Below are 23,812 nucleotides of genomic sequence, written 5' to 3'. Positions count from 1 at the left end.
AGCACCTTCAAGGGTATTTCATTTTGCAATGCTGGGAAATATAGCCGAGAAAAAGAGGAAAGACTTTGCTCAGAGTCCATGTTGGAGCACTGCCAGTTCTTAGCTGGCATCAGTTTGGGCTTTAATCAATCATGCTAATTAACAGAGTCAGGGTTCAATTTTGCACTAAAATGAAATTAATAAGTACACACTTCATTTAACACATTACTTAGCACTTATTATAAAATACAGCATAAAAGTGTAGCATGGTTCGTAATCCCACTAAGACATATCAAATCAAGCACCGGCTAAAAAGCCTTTCTTCTCCCCACACCCTTTTGGTATTTGATATAAAATAGAAAGTTCAGGTAACACAAAGATGGAATTCAGATGATAATGACATATTGCCATGAAACTTGCTATAACCCAGTGAACTGTAATACAGTTTTGCCAGGGGCGGAGCCGATGGCTCATTGCAGAGGGGGCTAGGACCTGAAGTGGGCCCTTATACAGCCTATTATAGGCTGTATGGAGATGCAAGACAGATCCAAGAGGAAACTAACGGAGACGGAAGGGCGGAACGGAGAGAAATGCGGATTACAAAGAGGTGTGCTATTTCAGCATACCTCGTTGCATGAGACCATTTTTCAATACCGCGGCTCTGTCCACAGTGATGGCGATGGGAAATAAAACAAGACAGCCGGAGATCGCCTACTTCCTACTTTGGGACTCGAACAGAGGGCATAACTTTTTCTGTTTGTGAGCTTACACAAGGATACTGGACAGCGAATAAAGTTTTCTTTAACTCTATTGTGTCTCTGCTCTTTCAAAATAAATATCACAGCAAGAAACTTAGGTCAGTCGAAACCATTATGCCGTCAGTCTGAATTTTTATTGTTTTGCCGCAATCAAGACACACAAACAAACTTTATTCAAAATAATCAACTAAACAACAAAAATGCATGTTCAGTCAGGCAGATTTGTAACTGGAAGAAGCACGGGCCCGGGGCAGCCGCACCCTCTGCCCTCCCGCTTGCTCCGCTACAGAGTGTTGCTCCTGCCCTGGTTCCCTTGTCTGCTTTTCCTGTGTCAGGCACCATCTGGGTCAAACATCCGAAATGGATGAAACTGTTTTATTCATTAAAATACTCTATTAAAAATGTTGGCTGTGTTCTCACATGCCTGTGTTGGTGTCAGCTGGCTTCAGTTAATAGAGTGCCGCTTGCTCCTGTGCTTCTATACATGTATGCTTTCTCCTGCTAGAGAAACAGAGCTTCCCCTCCGCTGTATTACAAAGCGCACCACTTGTATGCATTCAAGGTTCAGTTTTGTATAACTTCATAGTTCACCACAGTGCCTAGCAGCTTTGATGTGGGTGTTTTTTTTTTTTTTTTACTTTTGTCATTTTTCTAGCTAAACCAGTGCTCATAGACCAAAATGAAGCAATGCAGAACCAGCAGAGATGCTGTGTGTCTGTTATCACCTCATAGCCAGCTCATAGCAAACTTCTTACAAAGGCAAAGCAATGTTGCAACAGAATAACTGCTAATTATATCTTCACTACAAATACTGAAGATATAATTAGCATTTTAGTAGAGAAAAATTGCTAAATCAATTGCCAGTAAATAAACTGTGATGAGAAATCAATGTTAGATGTTTGAGAGAAATTGACATGCTTGGTGAGTTCATATTATAGCCCTACGAATGATATTTCTTAATATATGTCGATACAAAGTCTTATGTATAATGTTGTCACAATATTTATAGGAGGACATTAAACCCCCAAGCTGTGATATGTTCTTTGAATGACTTTCATGAATAAATGTAATGAATGTTAATAGAAGCTATAAAGAAAGATTAAATCAAAAAGTTTACCACTGAAGGCCATAACAGGATGCAGTGCACTATATACAAGGTTTTGGATTCACTAATCATCACAGTCATGGGGGTACCATTACTAATTTCACAATATGTGAACTTTCATTTAGTTAGATCATGCATAACTTAGCCAGCTGTGTAACTGAAGACCACAGTTTCCCAAGTAGGAAACACCTAGGCAGGGAGTCTTTACTATCAGGGGTTAATTCAGAGATTGCCGTGTATTTGGCAGCAGTTGTTAAAGCTGTCATATACACACAATAGAATCATCTGGGGAAAAAAAACAAACTGATGTTTTTGCTGTGTGCTCCTCTGATAGGTCAATACTGATTAATCGTTGACAGTAGCACTATCAGTTATGGGGGTTAACATAATCTCACTCTTCTCATCATAGATAATCTCAAAGCAGCGATCCTGGATCAGCAGTCATACTTTACGCAAAATAGTTGGGATAAGGAGTGGAAGTAGGTAATTTGATCCTGGATCTATGTGTTGGAAACGAACGGCATTGCACAAAGTCTGCTTTCATGCTTCCCAAGGGTATCACTCATTCTTTTAAAGCTAAAGCTTCCCTAGAGAAGGATTATAACACAAATTCATGCCATTAAAGACAGCATTTCACCCTGACTCAGCAAGTGATGACCAAACAATGCAAAATAACAGTAATAAAATATACGTGCATGAAATATCGAAAAATATTTTCTGTGATTTGGGATACTACAAGCAATAGGTGGACATTTTTGCCAGGGAGAAACTGTCACAGAAATTGTCCCGCCCCCAACTATACAAGAAAGTCAATCAAACATCCATAACACATGCAAATACAAGATGTAACAATTCCGAAATCTAAATTTCAAGATGTCCCCGCCAGCCCCCACTCCCCCACCACCACCACCACCACCACCACTCCCCTGGAGTTTTTGACTTTCACCAGGAATCAGGTGAAGACTGACATCCAGGCTGTGCAGTACAATACATTTAGACAGTGGGAGACTGAAGGGCAAACATTCAGAGTGGGTGAAAAGGAAGGAAAGAAGCCGAGAGATGTGCATTTAGGAGAACAAGGTACATTTAGGAGATATATGGCACTGGGAGCAAGGTACGGGTCCATTACACAAAGCGAGGGAAGTTTAGGTCTGAGTGCCTCTATTTAGGTCCCGCTGTCGGCACTATCAAACCGGGCAGGACATTACAGCTTGGACTGCGATTAAAATAGAAGCCTTAATGGATGGCGCCCTGTCCGACTTCGGATCTGGACCTCTGCTCGGAGGGTGGGTCGCTGTCAGAAATCCCATCCTCGAACCAGGGCTGGACCCCCGGGCCACTTTGTATCAGAGCGACTCCTGATTCATTTCCCTGTTGCCATGGGCGACAAGCCTACTATCCAGCCCGGCCCTTGATGACACATTTATAACGGACCTGATGACAGCGGCGTGGGCGAGAGACGAAGCGACCAAGCAGAGCTGGGGGGGGTCAAATGGCTTTTGTAAGGGTTTTTTTTAATCCGTCTCTCTCTCTCATTGTGGGTTCTCATCACGTTCTGCCAGTCTGTCCGGTTCCTGCTCTCCCCACAAAGGCACCAGGTCCACTGAGTCGACATAATTGGCGTCATCCCATCCCTGATCCCGGATTTAGCGGAAAACAGATCTCTGTTTTCAGCATGGCCTACGCAATCTAAATGTTAGCTTATCTGTGCAAACACACAGAAACAAATAAATACACACACACACACCAAAGATTTATTATTTTAGCACAACACCAACAGAAAAAGCAATATGCTTTCTACCACGTTGTTGGCACCCTACGCGTGAACAATAAAACCAGATCTGATGTTTGCGATTAATGGCGGTCATGCCCCTTATTTGTGTTCAGTTTTTCAAATGGAAGCTTGGTAAAACCAAAAGTCAACTCATTTTGCACATTCAAGTGCTGGGGCCAGCCGCTATTGGCTGTTGGCTTATCTAGTGCATGCACTGACACACAGTGACCGTTTGATGCCCTAGCCAAAAGCAGTGCACCCACAGAAAACCCTGTATACCTCCACCAGCTGGATAGCATACCTAACATTACCAATCAAATTGAATTTTACATCCGGGATAGCTGACAGTCACCGCACCAAATATCGCACGTAACTAGGGAGGGAGTTTGGCTAGGAAAGAGGGGGATTTATATTATCTGCCACAGAAAGGCTGAGCCCTGGGGAGGAGAGAGGCAGTGTCCCCATCACTTTCAAACCCATGTCAAATCAGGATTGTTTTGTAGACACCACATCTGTTGGAAGCTGTAGCGGCAACTCCCCGTGTGTGGCTCAAGAATCTTGCTCAGGCTTTGACTTTGAGGGTTTGTTCATATTGTATTATAATTAAGAATATTGTGGTAAATTATATTGATTTTGATTACAATAATCAACTGTGCAATAAGTTAAATACAGTGCCTTTCAATTACGTCCTCTATCGATTATATTCAAGTAAAATCTTGCCTGGAGAAAGCACAGTATAAAGGTCTTCAAGGAAAAGAATACAGGAAAAGCAAAAAAATAGAGAAAGAAATACAGAATCCAAAACAATAACCATGATACAGAAAAACATGAAACAATGGAACATGTTGAGGTTCAGAGTAGGCAGCCATAAACTTGGGAGTCTATGACCTAATGGATATAAGTAAGCTTGAAAAGACACCTGAACATAGTGCAGGTAGACCATGACTGACACGGAGGCTGACAGAATTCCATGGCAACTAGGGCATAGCAAGAAGGAACGTCTGGTCCCCCACAGAGCACGGACCAATTTTGGGTATGGGTTACAGTATTGTGGGAACAGAGAGTGTATTATTCGGTGCAATGTGCTCGTGCACCTGTTGCATGATTTGGTGGAGTGCAGAGAGGGGCAGGGCTGATGAGATTGCAGATGGGGCAACGTGTAATGAACCGTGCTGCTGCTCTTTACAAGGAGAGACATGCATCAGAGTGCATCATTTTAGATGATGCATCATTTCGGTGCATCATTTTAGATGGACAGCTGATGGGATGATTGCCTTTAGTCTAGACATGATGAAGAGGGTGAAAAAAATGAAGTTCTTCTGTAGCTGAATAAGACACGCAAGGTCTAATGTGGGCTACGTTTCTGAGATTGCAAAAGGAGGCCTTAGCAAAGCTGTTGATGTGGGCTTCGGATGACAGTTTAGCATCCATCAGCACTCCCAGCTTTTAAGCCACAGAGGAGAAGCCAATTACATGGCCATCAACTGCAAGGCTAAAGCACTTTCTCTGAGATTTGGGGGAGTCAAAAAAAGACCTCTGACTGACTTCCATTTAGCTGGAAAAAGTACTGTGTTCTAAGCCCTCATGGAATGGCTTGCCAATGTATCATCCCAAAGCTTTCATCTCAACATAAGCAGCCATTTCTGCAAAAATGGGTTCACATGGACTCAGTGGTCCTAAACTGGTCTTTTTGTTTGCGTTCATGTTTGACCTGTCAATTTACATGTGTGAAACAGCTGTAATATGCATACACATTTACTGTTAAAAGGCATCTATAGTTATAGGTTGAAAAAAAAAAAGATGCAAGATGTTTGGATGCAATAACCATTGATAGAGCAGCCATGTGAGAACCATTGACTTTATTTTTGTTTTTTACCTTTTTACGTCCAACAAAAGACCTTCCCTGGGGCTCATTTTCAGCAAAAGCTTAATTTCAAGCCTCAATTAGAATTACGTGTTGAACAATAGTTATGAGGTAAACTCAATATGTTCAATTCAAAGCATTGCCTCACTGAGCATGTTGATACACTGGTTACAACAACATTGATAAAATGAGTTTTTTTTTTTTTGCTAGATCTTGTCTTGGCTTTAATGTCCTCTGTTTTGGAGTTTAATGCAGGAAATATGAAACCATTTCTAATTCACAGAGACACTGTGGATGGAGTTGCCTCAGGCTGACGTGCCATTTGCTCTCTCTAAATGTGTCAGACAGAAGGAAACCATCCACTGTTTACGTCAGTGCCATTTAGAATATGCTTTTATTTCTCAAAACCTTCAGTCTCCAGCACAGCGCTGTAGGTTTCGGGACACAGTAAATAAACAATCATTTGTAACCTGACTTCTCTCCCTGGCATTGTGATTTAGCCCTGAAATATTACACCTGCACATTTTCAGTTTGCAGTAATGTTGTAAACAAAGGGCATTTCTGGCATAAAATAATAAGTTGGTAAACTACCCCTATGTTACATTAAAGTGGTATTTGTTATGTTGTTTTAGGTGCGGCCGGGGGGTGGCATATCACCTCACTGTGAGTTATCAATAGACTCTTTTATTGCATAGTGGATTTTCCTTGCCTAACCATAAATATAATATATGCATGACATGCACACGCTTTGGTGTCACTATTGCATAGCTCAGTCAGGCATGTCATAATGTCTTACATATTTACACTGCTCTTTTTGTAAGTAAAAATTGTGCTTATAAATTGGAACTTCAGCACTGTTGCAATTTACTAGCGGTTACTACAATTGTCCTGTCTAGGTACAATTAAATAAATAAACAAAAATCAATCAATTTTATAAGATTAATATTTGCAAATATGTATTTGTTCTTACTTACACATAAATTTGCACAAGAATTGTGTTAACTACTGTATTTCATTGGGAGCTATAACCATTTGCATGTACAGCACATGGTTATGTACTGTAAAAATAAATAAATAATAGGATGTGAAAAATTCATCTGTTCAAAGTCAACATGCATGATCATACTCGCTGCATTATTAGAGGGCAAATTTCAACATTCTGCAACATTTGACCTATAAAAACCTCAACAGATATCTAAATTGATTACTTTGTCAATATATCTGACATGGGTTTTCTTGCAATGCGCTATGGTTAAATTAATGTTAAATCATTATGACATTTCTGTTGTGCATATGTTGCTGAAATGATATTAGGAGGAGTACAGAACCATATCATTCGATTTTGTCTGTAATGCCCATCCTGTCCTACCTACTTGATTTATAGAATGTAGAACACTGTTTTAAAATGTATTAATGAATTCACAATTCACAATTCACAATTAATGAATACCAGCAACATTGTGTTTGTCTCAGTGGATATTTGTCAAAAGGTTAAAAACACGTTAAGGTAGATTTGGTGGGCTTTTCCAAAAAAAATTCCAGAGCAAAATATGACTAATGGCTTCAAACAAACATTGTGCTACAAACTGACTTTGGTCATCTTCAGTTACCCCAGGGGACACCATTCCACTGCAGATATGAAAATGTTAACAGCCTTCCTTTACAAACCTCTCCTTATGTGCATATTATTTTAATGGTTGCACCACTACTCTAAATTTCGTTACCCCTAAAGCACTGTCAGAGATTCTCCTTTCAAGTATGAATGCAATTATATGTCTAACAGGAGACTGAAATGTGTTTATTTTCCTTAAACTGTGCTATCAGGAATAATGTGTTAGCTGGCTGTCCCAGGCAAACACCAAGTGTGACATGTGCATTACATTACTTTACAGTTGTTTAGCAGATGCTCTTACCTGGAGGAGCTTAAATAGCCTACAGTTTTTCACATTATACATTTGCACAACTGGATATTTGCTGAGGCAATCTGAGTTAAGTACCCTTCCCAAGGGTACAACAGCAGTGCCCCACTGGGACATCAAACCTTTACATAACAAGACCTGTTCCTTACCATTACACACCTCTTATCAATAATTTATATGTCCTGCTAAACACTTCTTCTGAGTTTTGTTTTTTCAGAAAATATTCAAACAGGGACACATTTGACTGAACCCAAATATTGACTCAATATTTTAACTTTATCTACCATTAAGTTGGTGCAAAGGGCAGTGCTTTTCATTCTTCAAAAAGGCAGGAAATGTGTCTAAACAAGTCTTAAGTTACTTTTTAGTTGCTCACGTAACTCATTAATTTCAGTGACTGAACTCAGGTTTTGAAGGACAAAAAGACAACTAACACTAAATGTTATCATCGAAAGAGAAAGAACAAATCACATCCCAATTAGATATTATGTGAGCTTGATTGAATCATATTTTTTGAGTGTAAAAATGACTGCATAAATCAATGCATAAATGAAGGGAATATATTAAAATCAAATTTCTGAAGATCATTATTGACAAATTTTCAAGCATCCTCAAGCAAAAGCGGGAGTCTATTTTAAAACTCTTAATAAGAGGGGTCCCCCACAACAGCACCTCACTCTTGTCAAGCAATCATGGATTTTCCATCCCTCTAATGCAACTAAAATCAATATTTGACCACATTGAAATCAATAGTGGGTTGCACCCACCAATAAATGAAAAATTAAACATACTGATATGTCATAGAGCAGAGCTCATATAAAGCTGGTATTAGAGGTTATGTCACTGCATTCACTGGGAAGTGTCCTGTTGCAGCATGAAGCTGAGATCTTTTGGCGTTGCAGGCTGATTTTTCCTACTGCAGCATTTGTGATTTATGAAATTCCAACCCAAGCTATGCCCAGACCAGTAGCAGTTGTTTTAATTCTCAGAGGGTCGTTGGTTCCATTTAAAGCTTAATTATTGTTGGAGAAATGGTATACTTTGTACAAAAGTCAGTAGATGAGATTGAACCAAGTATGCGTGTGTGTGTGTGTGTGTGTGTGTGTGTGTGTGTGTGTGTGGGTGTGTGTGCTGCTGGCCAGTCTGCTAAGCTTCTGTGGTAATACTCACAATGCATCCATTCATCCAGCTATGTAGGATATTTTACTGCATAAGAGATGTACCCAAGTAAAGTAAGTCTGCCTTGAGATGCCCAACATACATATTTGGTTCTGGGTTAATACCCGGAACTGCTGGGTTAACAGTGGTTGCTTTTGCCATAGGCTCAGGAAGAACTTCGGTCATTAAAAAAAGGGGTGAGCGCGGGCATTTGTCGGTGAGCGAACGCCAAGATGACTGGAGGAACGACGGCAGAGGGACGGGGAATTTCAGAGCCGGAGACCTCAGCGAGCCTCATTACGGGCCGGGACGGGGCGTTGAATGCGGGAGGCCTCAGAACGATAAACGACTGTCAAAACCCCTCTCGCGCCGACTCGTCACGCCCGAAGAGATCGGTGACTAAAGGCACTCTCTCGAGCCGCGGTGGGTGCGCTGACACCATTTCTCCATCCACCGGATGCCCTCCCCGCTCCTATTTTAAGCCCTGCTCCCGTTTCAGCTCTAACCTCTTTTTTGGTGGTCACTTCAGATGACCAGCGGTGACTATTTCTACTTCCTTGCTTCCACTTCCCTCTCCCTGTCTGGCTCAGAGGGTCAGCCGCCTTTAGCAGCGTCACTTGGGGGGGTATGGAATGTTGACCTGAAAGAGGAACTTAAAGGGGCACCGGGCCCAGCACTTGATGGCTCTCCTCAATGTGGTTGAGTGAGAGGCGCACAGCAACGTGGTGATTAATACCTCCACACATTCTCCCATATTGAGGCTCCATGAGGCTGCTTCTGAGAGCTGTGCAAGGGTCTGGAGAAAGCCAACAGTTCAATATTGATGGATCGACATCCCGCACTAAATCTGCTCACAATTGCTCTTGTCCGGGGAGTTTATCATGGTCAAAGTCATGATTAGAATCACCAACATGTCACGAAACCATCCATATGCATGAAAACAAAGAGATTGGTAAGTAAAGTGAAAACAACATCAAGGAAATTGTAAGCTGCATGCGCATCTTGAACTCTCTGCAAAATCTGATATGTTTTATGGATATACATCGAGTCTTGAATGAAGAACTGTGTGTTATGAATAGTCTTGTAGAACAGCATTTCCCAACCCTGCTCCTGAAGGCACACCGTCCTGCATATCTTCTATCTATCCCTGCTCTACCTACCTGACTGAACTCATCAGTGGCACTTTTGATTAGCTGAGCACACCTGATTTAGTCAAGCAGGAAGGATACATAGAAGATATGCAGGACAGTGTGCCTCCAGGAGCAGGGTTGGGAAACACGGTTGTAGAACACTCTAGTCTTGAGGGTACAAGTTGGCCTTATTACTAGTCAGAACATTTATCAGAGTTAATTGAGAAAAAAGAGACTAATATATAATGGAAAATGGATGAATCTTTAACAAGATGAATGTTTTTTTGTGTGTGTTTGTTGTTTGTCTTTGGTGGACACTCAGTTTCTGAACCATGAAATCCCCAATGTGCTCTAACACACATTGACATGCTAGTGAGAGGTTTTCCTACATGATTGTCTGAGCCCTTAGGTGATATCAGTGGTGTTTGGAAAAAGGCAGGGTTTTGTTGTTCTAGGATAATTCCATTGAAACGCACTTGCTGGTGGAACGTCTGTCTTGCATCACTGGATGTAGGCAGAAAGGCTGGATCCTACAGACTTACAGTACAGCACATGCTTTGAATTGCTTGAAATCATCAAGAAGTGTTCTGAAAAGCAAAGAAGATGTGCAACATATGCAACACGAAATGTCAAAACTGCAAATGGAAAGAAACAAAAAAATAATTCTGTCTAACCCTGAAAGGGTTAGCCTCTGATGGGCTGTATGTTCTTTAGCCTTATGTTGAAGCTTGATTCATCATATGCCTTTTTGGAAGCATTTTCTTTCCTACTCCATCTCTGAGAGTGCTAGTGCTTTTGAGAGAGCTGTAAAACTGGCTGGATTGTGGTCAATGATCAAACAATGTTCTAAGGGATGCTACACAAACCAAGAAGGCCGACAGTGAGACGTGGTCAAAACAAGGGCCACAGCAATCAGTAGCCTCGTTGTTTCACATGCTTCGTGACACAGGCTGACCAATCAGGGCTCTCTGTTTCTCCTCCAAGACAACCCATTCCAAACAGATGCGTGAGAAGAAAGCCTTTCCACAACATCCATCCATCCATCTGTCCACTGTACCCACAACTGGGTGATTGATTATAACTACCTCTGCACTTCTTGCATAGAACAGTTGATGGTTAGACACAGGATGTGAGTGTAAGAAGTTCACTTTAACGTGAAAATGACTGGACTGCAACTTGTTTGGACGTTTGAGAGTATGAGTGAGCTACAGCTATGACAATCCAGTGCAAACTGAACAGCCAACATACACACACACACACATGCACACACACACACACACACACACACACACACACACACAATGCCCAAACTTCTCTTCCTTCATGTATTTTCATAGCTCCCAAAGGGACATTAAGGTACTGCAACGATGGGATAAGGGGGCTAGGCTGAAGAGTGCACACACACATGCTCACACACGTGAACACACTCTCACACACATGCACACACACATGCATGCACGCAAGCACGCACCCACAAACACGCAATCACACCTGCAGCTCAGGCAAGGAGAAACCACAGCTCCTGGTTTAAAAGTACACTTCATTCCAGTACTTACCACACATCGCACCAGAAGGGTGGCAGAAATCTCCCTTCTGGCTCCTCTATTCCAGCATCCCTGCCATGTGTGTCGCCATGGAAAACCCCCTCCACATCCCTCCTCCCCTCCCCTTGCACCCCACTTTCCCCCCCGTATCCCTCTGGACCAGGTTTTGTGTCAGTGTTCACGTCAGTTCGGTTTTCCTTCACCGCAAAATTACCAGACACCAGGTTGAAGGAAATCTGGGTCTTTTTTTTGCAGTGCTTTTCAGGCTTGTGCTTTTCCTTGAATGAAAATGTTGCACGTTTTCTTCCTGCAACCAGTGCGTGCCATCTCCGTCAGCCTCGTATGTTTTCCATGTGGCGCTGCCTCTCGAGGCTGTGTTTAGTTTCTGCTGGCTTACAAACACAATCACTCAAACTATAGGGGTAGTTTTCAGTCCGGTGTGTGCAACCTTGGCTTTTCTACGGCCCTTGGAGAGCCTTTTCGGTTTAGTTTGTTTTCACTGTGCCGGGAGTCTGAAGGTGGTGTCAGTCTTTGGAACATGCCTGACGGAATTAATTTTTCATCAGAAGCCTTGGTGCAGGAGTTCTATTCCCACAGTCCTCGCTGCGAGATGGTTTACTCTGTTGCCTTAGGTTCAGACGCGGCATGTTCTCCTCTTCCGAATGGGTTTTGGCTGATGTCGCCGAGCTCTTCTCTGCTCTCCAATCACCAGATGCGCCAGTCACATCCCAGTTTCATCAGTATTCCTGACCATCGCTTAAAGGACGTTTTCCCCTCTCACACTTTCCACAGTTGCCGCCGCTGCTGTTGCCGTCCAGGGGGGACGTGTTGACAAATAAACAGGAGGGGGCAGATGCCGTGTGACCGGAGGCCAAATGATAGCAACACCAACGGCTTGGTTGGTGAGCGTAAAAAAACGACAAAAAACGCTAAGTCCTCTTCCATAGGGTGGAACTCAAGGAGGAGGAGGAGGCGGAGGAGGTGTAGGTGGAGGTGGACGTGGGGGAGGAATGCAGGAATAAGGGGGAAGGGGGATGGAGGGGAATGGGTCACTCTCCGGGTCAAGTTGAGTTGCTGGCTATCCCCTGGTCCTTTTTGATAGCTGTGAGGTTCCCCTCGGGCTGCGCGAAGTTGAGGTGGACCCCACTTGGAGTCATCGGCAGCGCATCTCAGGTCTCCGCTTCCTCCCTCTCCTCAGAGAAAGACGGTCAGATACCTGCTGCGTGCTGCCCCATCCCCACCGTCTCTCTCTCTCTCTCTCTTGGCTCTCCTCACTGTTGCCCAGGTGACTGCCAGCCTCTGCACATCTCCTGGCGGAGACGGGCGGGAAGGTGTGCCTGCGTCGCGCGCGCGTGTGTCGGCTCCTCTCCCTCCCTCCTTCCCTTCTCCTCTTCCTCCCCCGAAAAAATCTGAGCCCTCCCTCCTCGCCGTCACTCAGAGCAGCGGTGTTGCCTGTACATGTCAGCGCCTGGATTTGTCTCTCCCAACTCTGTTGCTCCCTTTCCTTTCGGCTGTATCTCAGAACGTCTCTGTCTCTCTCTCTCTCTCTCTCTCCCCTGCTCGCTCGCTCCCTCCCTTCCTCGCTCCCTCCCTCTCACTCCCGCTCGAAGCTCCTAGAACAGCAGCAGCTCACTGGCTGGATTGCTCCCACTGAAATTCATTCATAATCCTGGTTTATAAATTACACATGTTCCTGCAACTTGCACACATAGACGTATATGGACAGAGTTGGGCACGGTTTCTGAAAAATGAAGTCACTCAGTAATGATACCATGTTCCCAGGCATGTACACAGAAATACAAAGGGAATCACAACTCAGGAACTGTTATTAACATGATAAGAGTCTATATTGTCAATTAAGGCTTCTCATGTTGATGATACATAAGGCATTGCGTACATTTCATGAGGAGACGTAACAGCATTCAGAATCTTTCACACACATTTCTAAGACTACAAAATGACAGTCGCAGTTATTCAAAAACATTCATAGGCACTTATTACAATTTTCATCAAATGCCATGACGCACACAATGTGTCATGACATATCATGCACTGTGACAGTGGAGGTCGGTTTTAATAACAAGCCATGGAAGATTATGATTGGCTTAAGTTCCCGCAGGGTCTGTGCATATACCGCATGCCTAAAGACATGGAAGTATACCTTCAGCCAAAATACATTCAGAACAAATGCATGTCCGGAAATGCTTGATATAATCTTTTAGTATTAATTAATTTCAGTCCCGTGTGTCATGTCAGTTGAATATCCCCCAACCAAAGTGCAGCACGTTGTTAGCCAGTCTTTTGCGCAGGCTTTCAGCGGACAGCTTGACAGTGCCACTGCAACAGCCCTCCAGTTGCACCAGTGATGGAGTCACTGCCAGCCAAACTGCCAAATGAGAGTGCTGGCCTCCAGCACTTTGAGGCCTTGCACCATCTGTATACAGGACAGAGAGAGAACATTGAGGAGCAGATGGGTGTCCACAGTGGCTTGGGAAGTCACCAATGTTTTTTTTTTTTTTTAAGGGGAGGTAAAGCATAGTACAAAATTATGCTCATGCTCTCAGTCTGGCCCTGTGTGTCCGTCTTCTGCTCTAAGCTGAGGTGTCCAACAGCCCTCTCGATGTCTCTGTTCGACTCTTCCCCTCAGAGCTGGCTGTGCTCATGGAAACCCACACTGGACTGCAAAAAGCAAAAAAAGGCGACACAGTCTTGAGTTTTGAGTGGACATACTGTATGAACATCACAAACCATCAACCAACACCGTTGTAAGTCCACTTGCTTCATAAAGGCTTCTAAAAGCACTGCCAGTGTTGGTGATGCCTTCATAACTGAAATCACATGTTCCTTACTGTTTGTTTGTGTTCCAACATCCGCCACCTCTTGTGAAATTTTTGTTGTATCCTATCGAGTCAATTCCTCCCGGCCATTATACGCAGCCATGGAGATTATGGGATTAGGAGCTACGCCTTCTACTCTTGGAATTCGCACATTAAAGTGTCATTAGGGACAGAGAGGCAGATAAAGGGCTTCGGCGCGAGAAAGGAGCTTAATTAATTGGGAGCTGTTGGTGGGGGAGGGGTGTGTGTGTGTGTGGGGGGGGGGGGGGTGATTGAAGGGGATTTGGTGGGTTTAGCTGGCCAATTTCCCTTTCTTGTCCCCTCAAGCAATGAAGAAAAGAGGCTCCTATCTCTCAGCAGTCCTGTCATTTAGGGATACCCCACTTCTACATTCACACTCACGCACACACACACACACACACACACACACGCACGCACACACACATACACACACACACACACACACACACACACTCTGCATCCACCCGTACCTGCACACCACACACGAGTGTGTGCACACACACAGACATAGCCCCCCTCCTCCTCCCCTGACTGGATCTCCTTGCGTCTGACTTAACCCATAATCAAGCAGCAGGCGGTTGCTAGGCAACTGCCTCTAGGGAGACCCTTCCTGCATCACAAGCAAGCCCGCTGATGACATGTGAGTCAGACCACTGAAAAAGGGGAGGGGAGGGGGAGGGGAGGGGGAGTGGGGCATGTGGGGGGGGGCTGTCCACAGACAAAAAGAGAGCTGTGCTGTGCTGGAAGAACAGAGTGACAGGATCAAGATGGGAGTGGGCACTGGAGGGGAAATTGAGGGGGAGGCATCCTTAATTCCATCAGCATTTGATTCCCTCCTAATTCCTTTTTTGAGTCAAACAGCCTTGCAATATTGAGGGCCCGCTGTACTCAGGCTCCCTTTCTCGCGGTAACACAGGCACTCGAAACAACAAAGACCTCCCGGCTCAGAACCACGCTGGCACCGTATATCCTTTTACTCCAGTTTTGAAGTCAATTAGTCTACGCGCACAATTTTTAAAGCAAGTCAAATTTAGGTCAGATTCACCTCTTTGCACCTTTTACCTATTTTCACTGCTGTTATTTTTGCTACATTATTTATTTGCTTGGTAGATAACCTCTTGAAAGGAAACTGACATAGATCCATTTTGATGGTATATGTTTTACACTGTAATCCCATGGTAATCCCACGGGTTAAATTCCTTCTATGCAGAGTAAGTATCAAACAAATTTGCATCATTGATTGAAATAACTTCATCAAATGGTGAGCTGTTGACCATCATATTCTAGGACCTTACAGTAAACCTGCAATTTGTCCCAAACTAAGCATTTGTCCCTAAGCATTTGTCCAAACTAAGAAAGAGATGAAAGATCTTGTTATCTGTTGGCTGATGAAGGCACTCAGAATCAGATGGGGGGGAATAAACAAAGCTAATCACCATTTCTTGGCCAAATACTGTACTAATAACATTACAACAGGTAGCATGTTGGATGCAATAAAGAGGTGTGTACACGATCACAGAGGGTTTTGTTGACTTGTGAGGTTTAGTTCAGTTCTGTGGAGTGCCTGAAAATGATATCTAGTCATGTTTGGCAGCAGTAGGGCTATCATAAGAAGGCTATTTCCTGAGAAGTACCTGAATAGTACATAGGGTTACACAGAAGAGAGTCAATCAGATTTGTGTGATTCTCTGACAATGCAGACTGACTGAGGAAAACCTATTGCGTCAGATTATACAAATTTTTCATTCATCTGAATTTATACCGATGATTTTGGATACATTTGGATAAACGTTAATACATTATCATGCTCAGTCATGAACTATCAGTTCATCAAAAATCAATGTCCCAAAATCTATGTATGTTTAAAAAAATTGTTACATGCATATATACATATACAATTTTTGAGTCAGCCGCTAACTATCATATGATGATGATCACTTTTCACTGTATTTTATATGAACAGTAACAGCTATAATGGCTGTTAACTGATTTGGCTGGAGAAAGCTCTCATTCCTTTTGAAGTTCAGCTCAAAACTGAACATCAAAGAGGCACTTGGCCTGAGAGATTGCCTGCCAAGCCAGCAGCCTCCTGGCTGGGTGTTCCGTCAGGGCATCATGGTCAATTTCCATCCACTGTTTCCCCCTCCACTGAAGATTCGTACTTCACACCATTGACACAGTGTAGCGGTTAACTTGTGGGTAATTTGGGCTTGGACTTGGACAATCTGCGATGTTGCACATTTTTCTGGCAACATATACCCTGACTTGATAGGAAAACTCTGAGCGAGCTCTGCACATTTGTGTGTTTAATCACAACAATGCTATCTCTGTGAGCAGAATTAAACAGTAACACACTCATGTTATTTGTTACAGTTTAGTGGTTCATTGAACTGATATACAGTACAGTACCACATGAACACAGAGAAACTGACTGTATGTAAGACATGTATGAATGCAAAAAAGAAAAATGAACAGCAACAACACAAAACTCTGTTTGAAGTGGAAGGAAATTGTGGAAAAAACAACATATGGCAGATTGTTTGACTTTTAATTTTATTTTTGATTTTGATTCTGTTACTGTTTGTTATTGTTCTCATTTTTGCTGCTGTATTCTTCTGCTGTTTACCTCAAAGATTGTGCAGATGTTCCACCCATCAAGAGTTATTACAGGCATGAGTTAAACAGCTTAGCATGAGACAAAACATGCTATAAAGACAACAAAAGTTGAGGCTTTCTTTTTTCACAAAAAAACAACTAACCCAGTTGTCTAAGGCCGCTAAGACCATGTTAGCCTCCTAACTTCTGTGTGTGGGTGCACAGGAAACAAAATGCTTTCTTGTGGTTGAAATCTATATTTGTGAAGACATGGAGAATAAATAAAAAGGTGTGAAAACAGGAATGAGGCACTCAGGCTTAAGCATGACACCACCTTGTAAACTAAGCCAATAACACTCCAAATGACTCTGAAACACTGCAGCAACATCAGGCCCTGCCAACGCCAGTGAGAACATCACCTCATGCTGGCTGCATTCCTTGGTGTGTCCATGTTTACTAGCAGTACTCATGGCTGCAAGCGTGTACCACCTTTTTATTTTCACAGAGAAAGAGGCAGAGGAGGCCCACATCCGATTCACTTGTTTCCCGGGCCCTGGAGAAACAGCTTGACAAGTATCACTCTCCGCCGCTAACACGGCTGAAATCAATTTGTCCACCTTTGCGACAGGGGCGTAGCGCTCAGCGAAAGTGCTCTGCACCGCGCTGCCCTGCCGGGAGGAGACCGAGGCGGCCACATGACTGATAAAAAATTGACTACACCGGCAGTGCTGGGACCCCTCTTTACAAGTGTAGTGTGGAAACCTTGGCGAGAGAAGCCACGCTTTCGGCTTCTGATTTGTCCCGTAACAGCAACGCGAAGGGGAGCGCTCTGAAGGCAGCTGGCAGACGAAGATGGCCTGCGTCCGACTCAGTCACGTGACCTACCCACAATGCATAGCCGCTTCACAATGCATAGCCGCTACTGCTGGCTATGCTTTGGACAGGAGCAGGTGCGCGGCAGGTTTTCGGCGTTGGCCCTCACTGTTTGTGGGGAGGCGTTACCTGAAATGCTGCCCATAAAGCGAGTGGAATGCAAAAAAAAAACAAAAAAAAAAAAACAATGCAGTAATTCACATTAACAATTTGGGCAAAAATAAAAAAAAAAAACACAGCACCCAGGTAGGTACAGCTTAATTAAACAGGCATCACTCATTAACCAATGGCTGGCTTCCTTCTCACATATGCACATTCCTCATTACTGGCATTGTTTGAAATGAAGTGAATTTGATCTAATGAGCTGAAGGATCCTCTATTTAGACATTTAAACCAACATTAGGAAATACACTTGGTTTAAAGAGCAAATAACACTTTATTGACCTTGACAAAACATTTTCAGTCCAAGTTTGTTTCAATTTTTGGAAAAGGTTCATCTTTCAAAGAGCCAGGATGTCCTTGCATAGCTAAAGACAAAGGTTCCCTGTTAAGGGAAGACATTTCAATCTTGTACAGGTGGAGGTGATATCACTCCCTGTAGGAGAAGCATGCATCTTCCCTTCACACATTACTGAACAGAAAACAAATGATGATGTGTTTCACACTTAATGTTTATACATAGGCTACACTATACTGCATGTTTTCTTACTATGAGTGCTTTGATCTTCAGTTTCCTTTACTCTCAACTTGTATTTGTAACCTTACTTCTATTGAACTAAGGTTGTGATCAGACCACAAAACATGGTCTATCCATTTTTTCACCATGATCACTTTAGCGCAGGCACTATACAGACCTACATTTCATCATTTATATATACAATAATATGCAATAATCTCTGTCCTGATTATATACAACTTGACTGATGTTCACAGAACCAGCTCTGAAGTGATGAACCTGAACAAGAAATAGCCTGCTACCTGCATCGACTACATTTTACACTTAGCCATTTGCCAGGCAGCCTTATCCAGATTAACATAAAAAGTAAAAGAAGTACAAAGTGCAGCTTAACTATGCATCAGTAACCTTAGTTCTAGCTGGAAGAATCTAGTTGTTAGCTACATTCATACTGAAGTGGCTTAGTTTCTTAAAATAGGTGATTCACAGTTGTAAATGTTTCATTTTTTTACCTTGCAGGGAAATGTTGTAATTATTAGATCACCATTCATCACTATGACTGATAAATATAGCACATTTGACTGAAGATGAATTGTCAAGAAATGTCTAGAAATTAGTTAAATACCTCAGTTTAGGCACCTATGCACTGTGAGGATGGATGCATTAATATATTAAGTTAGCTTTCTAAACTGCATATTACTTTTTTTATGAGCCGTGAGACACTCTGAAGTTCATTAGAATAAAAAAAAGAGCTACGACATGAATTATAGCCATGCATTAATGGATTTTCCATCAGTATTTTCTCATGCATATTTTCTCTTCATCCACTACAATAGTTTTGTCAGGAAAGACATGCCTCAAAGCAGTGACACAACAATTGTCCCTCTCTGTACTTCACCTTATCTCTGCCATACTTCAGCTTTGAAGTGTAGACGATGGGGTGGTTGGGGGCTCCACTGTCAGCACTGGCACATGTAGTTTGGAAAACAACAAAAGGAACATCTCTTTTTCTTGTGAAACAAGCAACTTTGCAGTGGAACTGTGCTGTAGAGCCATATGACAGTTTACTATGACTTCATGTCACTGAACCTTGCATTTTTGAGGCAGCAATTGTTTGGACTTTATTGCATCATGAGGACGCCACATATTCATCAAAAATATAATATACAGCCTGTTCATATTGCCTATTTTACCAAAGGCCAGCAATACCTCATAATGGTAAACATATCACTATTATCACCACGATGTGGGTTTAAACTAATTATTAAATAAAATTAAATTAAATGATCAAAGCTAATTGCAAACCCAAAGACAGGGCTTGCAAAGAGACGTACACAGTGTATTGCAGTGCAGTTCTTGCAATCTGTGTGACTCGTGAGAAGTTGTAGGCTACATAAACATTTGAAACACAGTGTTCATTTGCACAGCAGTGAAAGTGTCCCTGTTGGATGACTGATGGTCACGCAGTGGAGACAGTCGGATTTCAGGATCTGCAGCTCCGGGCTACTGTGGTTTCCCCCTCCATGAGATTGATAGTCAGCGGTGGCGGTGGCCAAGGCTGAGCCGTCATGGGAATTTACGAGGAGCCCCGGCGATTTTCCGACAGTGCAAGAGTAGAGGACGGTGGTAAGAAAAAAAAAAAAAAACTCCACCGCATTCAATTTTCTAACTTACCAAGGTCCCTGCTCGGATTCCTCGGAATTTACTTTCAATGTTGCACCGTTGCGCTGAGTTCGGAGCAGCGCGGCAGAGAGGCTAGGCGCTTAAACTGGACGATCTGCATAAATTGCGCGGAGTGGTCAAGGCTGTCAATAGTGATGACAGTAACCGAAGGCTACAGGGTGTATTCATTTGTTATCCATTGCAGTTGTGATGAATGTCTCCCGCGCTCTGGGAGAGGACGTGACATGCTATCAATCCGGGAACACGCGGAGCGCACATGGATCCAAGAAGAGAAAAGCAGACCGTGTATGTTCTGGGGCGGCCATATAAAATGTAACATTTTTTGTTTTGATATGTGACCGCTGACCAGCACTATCATTTACTGGGCTCACTGGCAAGAATATATAATGGGACTCCCTGAGGTCCCGAGCAGTATTATTATTGATCCCTTCATTCTCAGAATAGCACTGGTTAATTTCTCATTGGTTAATATATACAGAGAGAAATATACAAAGACTTATTGTCATGTATATCACATCATGTACATAAAAATCAATGCATCTGGTTTCACCCTATATAAATTAATTAAATGTCTTAAACCATGGCATAGAAAACTAGCAGCAACATCATTATCAGTAATATATGTTTTCCAAACCTTGAATACTCAGTAAGTATCAAGGTAAGTTTGCTGTGTCATATGAAAGTGGCACAGAATTTTTTTAATGCAAGTTCTTTTAACACATTAGCTGACAAGGACCCAGCTCATCTTAGCTCTTCGCCACTAAATGGCCACCTGCCAGTCACTCAAAATGTCTGAGCGAGGTTTTGTTGATGATTTATGAATGGTATGGAAAAGGGCACCGTATTAAATTCACATGGAATTTGGCTTGTGTAGAATTTCCCATGAAATCCTCAGTAAGAAAAATGGACGAAAATTAGTCTAACCTCTTTCATCTTGCAGCCAGATTTTTAGGGCAAAAGTCATACGCAGCTGTTTTAACTGCAGGTGGGTGGAAGGAATCAGTAGTGAACTAAAAAAAAAGACACAAAGTTATGATTCTTGCAAAACATCATTTATTTAACAATGAAATGTGCAGTTATACTAAAGTTTCAGTTTCAGTCAGGCATGGCCTTTGTCAGTGCATTACATTTGCAGAACTTTCTTCTGTCACAGGTTTCTTCATAGAGGCACAGGCCTTTGTGTGCAGCTACACTAGTCTTCAACATGCTGACCTTCCTTTGACCTTGAGAGTGAGAACATTGCTCTGACACAATACACACATCAGAGAGGGACAAGTGTGAACTGTACCTTTGGCAAATCTGAAAAATAATTGGCATGGCCACATATGCAGCGCCAGGAGGGTGTCATACTTTCACATTGGCCGCCTTCATGAGTGGTGACATGGGAAAAGAGGTCCTTTCAGGTTGACCCTGGTCTCGTGATTGCAGTGTCTTCAGTCAGGCAGGGAGATGCCCCCCCCCCCCCCCCCCCCCAGGCCATCATGCTCATGAAGGTTTCTGGCCAGTGGCGCTCGTTCCGTGACTCGATGTGATGAAAGATAAGCGTCTGTAGGATAACAGTCATGACCACCTCTCTACATGACCCTGCAATCTGCCCAAAATGAAACAAGCTCTTTCATTTAATTTCATTCAAGATAATTCCAGGCTGGCAGGCTTGTGCCGTCCACAGAATATATAGATAACACATCCCAATGGTGTCTTCACCTTCATATTCAAAGAATCAGTGATGTGGTACTGATAGACCTGGACCATCAGGGTTGTAGTACAGTTTATGGTGCTTACTCAGTGCGATATAATATTTAGGTTTTGCCATTGGTTGAAGCAGCAATTAATTATTCACATTTCAATTATTTGCTTGGCAGATGCAGCTACCTAAGGCAAATTATTTAGCTTACATATTTAGATGATCCAGTTGTGCATCTAGACATTCACAGAAGCAGCTCAGGTAGAGTGACTTGCTTGATTTAGGCAATGCCTCATGAAAGGATAAGAGTGGCTCTAAACAGCAGACCTAATTCATTTATGGGTCTGCGGCTGCAGTAAAATCCGCTGTGCTGAGCGTAAGTGCTGTCCAGTCTTCACCGCTGTGACACTGAGGAGGGCACGATCAGAGAACAGTCTCAGCTGATGTCTGTCCAGCACCACATGGGCAGGAATGCTGCAGGTCTAGGGACAGCAGAGGTCTTCCACACAGGCACCACAGTGGCCACCCATCGTTGCCTCACCAGCGGGCCAATATAATTACATGCTCAAGACTAAGCTGCCCTCAGGCCCCAAGAAGGAAAACCCCAATCTCAAATCAGTTGAGATTCAGCTGCTCACACTAACATTAGCGTTCCCATTTCTGTAGGTCCCCAAGTAGCTCGCCTGACTGCGGGATTTTATTGGCTCATCCTGTGCTCTAATAGAGCAGTACAGAACACCAGGAAGCAAACTTGCTCACACCCATCACTCACAGTCAACTCAGTGGGAGGCACTTCCTGTCGAAAATGGAAGCCGTCCTCCTCAGCCCCTGCCTTTGGAGCTGTGCCAAATCGTCGCCGCCCAACGGACGGACCGCGTTCAAGTGCAGGCGATTTATCACAACAGCACTCCACGAGGAGTACAAGAGGAAGAGTCGAGAATCTCCCTGGATGAGAGGCTTGCCAACTTAATACATATCACCACCTGAAGTGCAGTTAACAGTACGAGATTCCGAGACCATTTTCACGCTCTCTCGATGTTTTGCGGGCTGCGGGCCACGGGCCGGGGCGAACGCGTGGGCGTAGCATCCGTGAGCCTGGTGAAATCGACTCCGCACGGAGACAGAGTGCGCCGCAGAGCAATGCAATGCTGGCTCTCCTCTCAACCATGAAAACCAATCTCGCCGCCTCTGCCACAGCCCTAATCATCTCGCCACCTTTAATTTATTTATCGATTTTTATCACCCGCCGTGATGAGACCGCCGGCTCCGCAGGGAGGCCTGTGCTGGAAATGTAAAGGCAGACCCGGTGGAACATGTGTCTTGGCTTTCGAACAGATTCTCTCAGATTCTTAACAACCCAAGCATTGGTAAAGGTTTTTTTTTTCTTTCTTTTTTTATCTCCACTTGATAGCATACAACATCTGTGAAGTAGGTATCAAACAAGATATTGAAGATATTCTCTCATACACGGCTTCTCCGAAAGATTTTTAGTGCCATTCAGTCTGGTCACAGTGAACTTGGTCCTTAACTTTGGAATGGCAGAAAGAGGCAAACATTTTTTGTACCTTTGTTTTTCCATTAATCTTAGTGACCGTTCACTTTCAAACCCCAAAAAAGTAATGCTTGCCTAAATATTTTTATTAAGTTACTTGCAGGTCTGAGGTTAGATTCCCTCAGTATATTAGAGTTCAACTACCATGAAATATGTGTTAAAAAACAGAACCACCAGCTGTGTGAGTCTCACATTACATAGATACAGTGGTTTTTGTACAGGTTTTTTGCAAAATCACTGTTGTCAACCCATGTATATCACCTTCAAGAGCATCTGTGCAATGGTTAAATATTTTTTCTGGTAATATTTCCTATAGAAAATCTGCTTTGTATGTCTGACTTTGAAGAGAGGGATGTTTAGGCTATTTTAATGACATTTATGTCTTCACTCATTAATGGTCTATTTTTATATTCTTAGATATGTTTTTCAACCCTACTTTGAATTGTGCTTTTCATTAGAAGAGTAATAATTATGTACACATAAGGATTACTCATGCCTGAATATTGCCTCTCCTGAGGAGGTTAAGTGCTAGGAAAGGCAGCTGCAATTCAATCACAGACTCTAGGAATTTAAATTATAAATATTTCATTCAAAGCCCAGGATAAACGGCTGTGCCTCTGCATCTTAACAAAGTGACTAACTAGACATCCGACTGACCCC

Source organism: Megalops cyprinoides, chromosome 9, assembly GCF_013368585.1.
Source record: "Megalops cyprinoides isolate fMegCyp1 chromosome 9, fMegCyp1.pri, whole genome shotgun sequence".
In the NCBI taxonomy this organism is placed as follows: Eukaryota; Metazoa; Chordata; class Actinopteri; order Elopiformes; family Megalopidae; genus Megalops; species Megalops cyprinoides.
The sequence above is the reverse complement of the archived record's forward strand: the minus strand, read 5'-3'. Positions refer to the sequence as shown.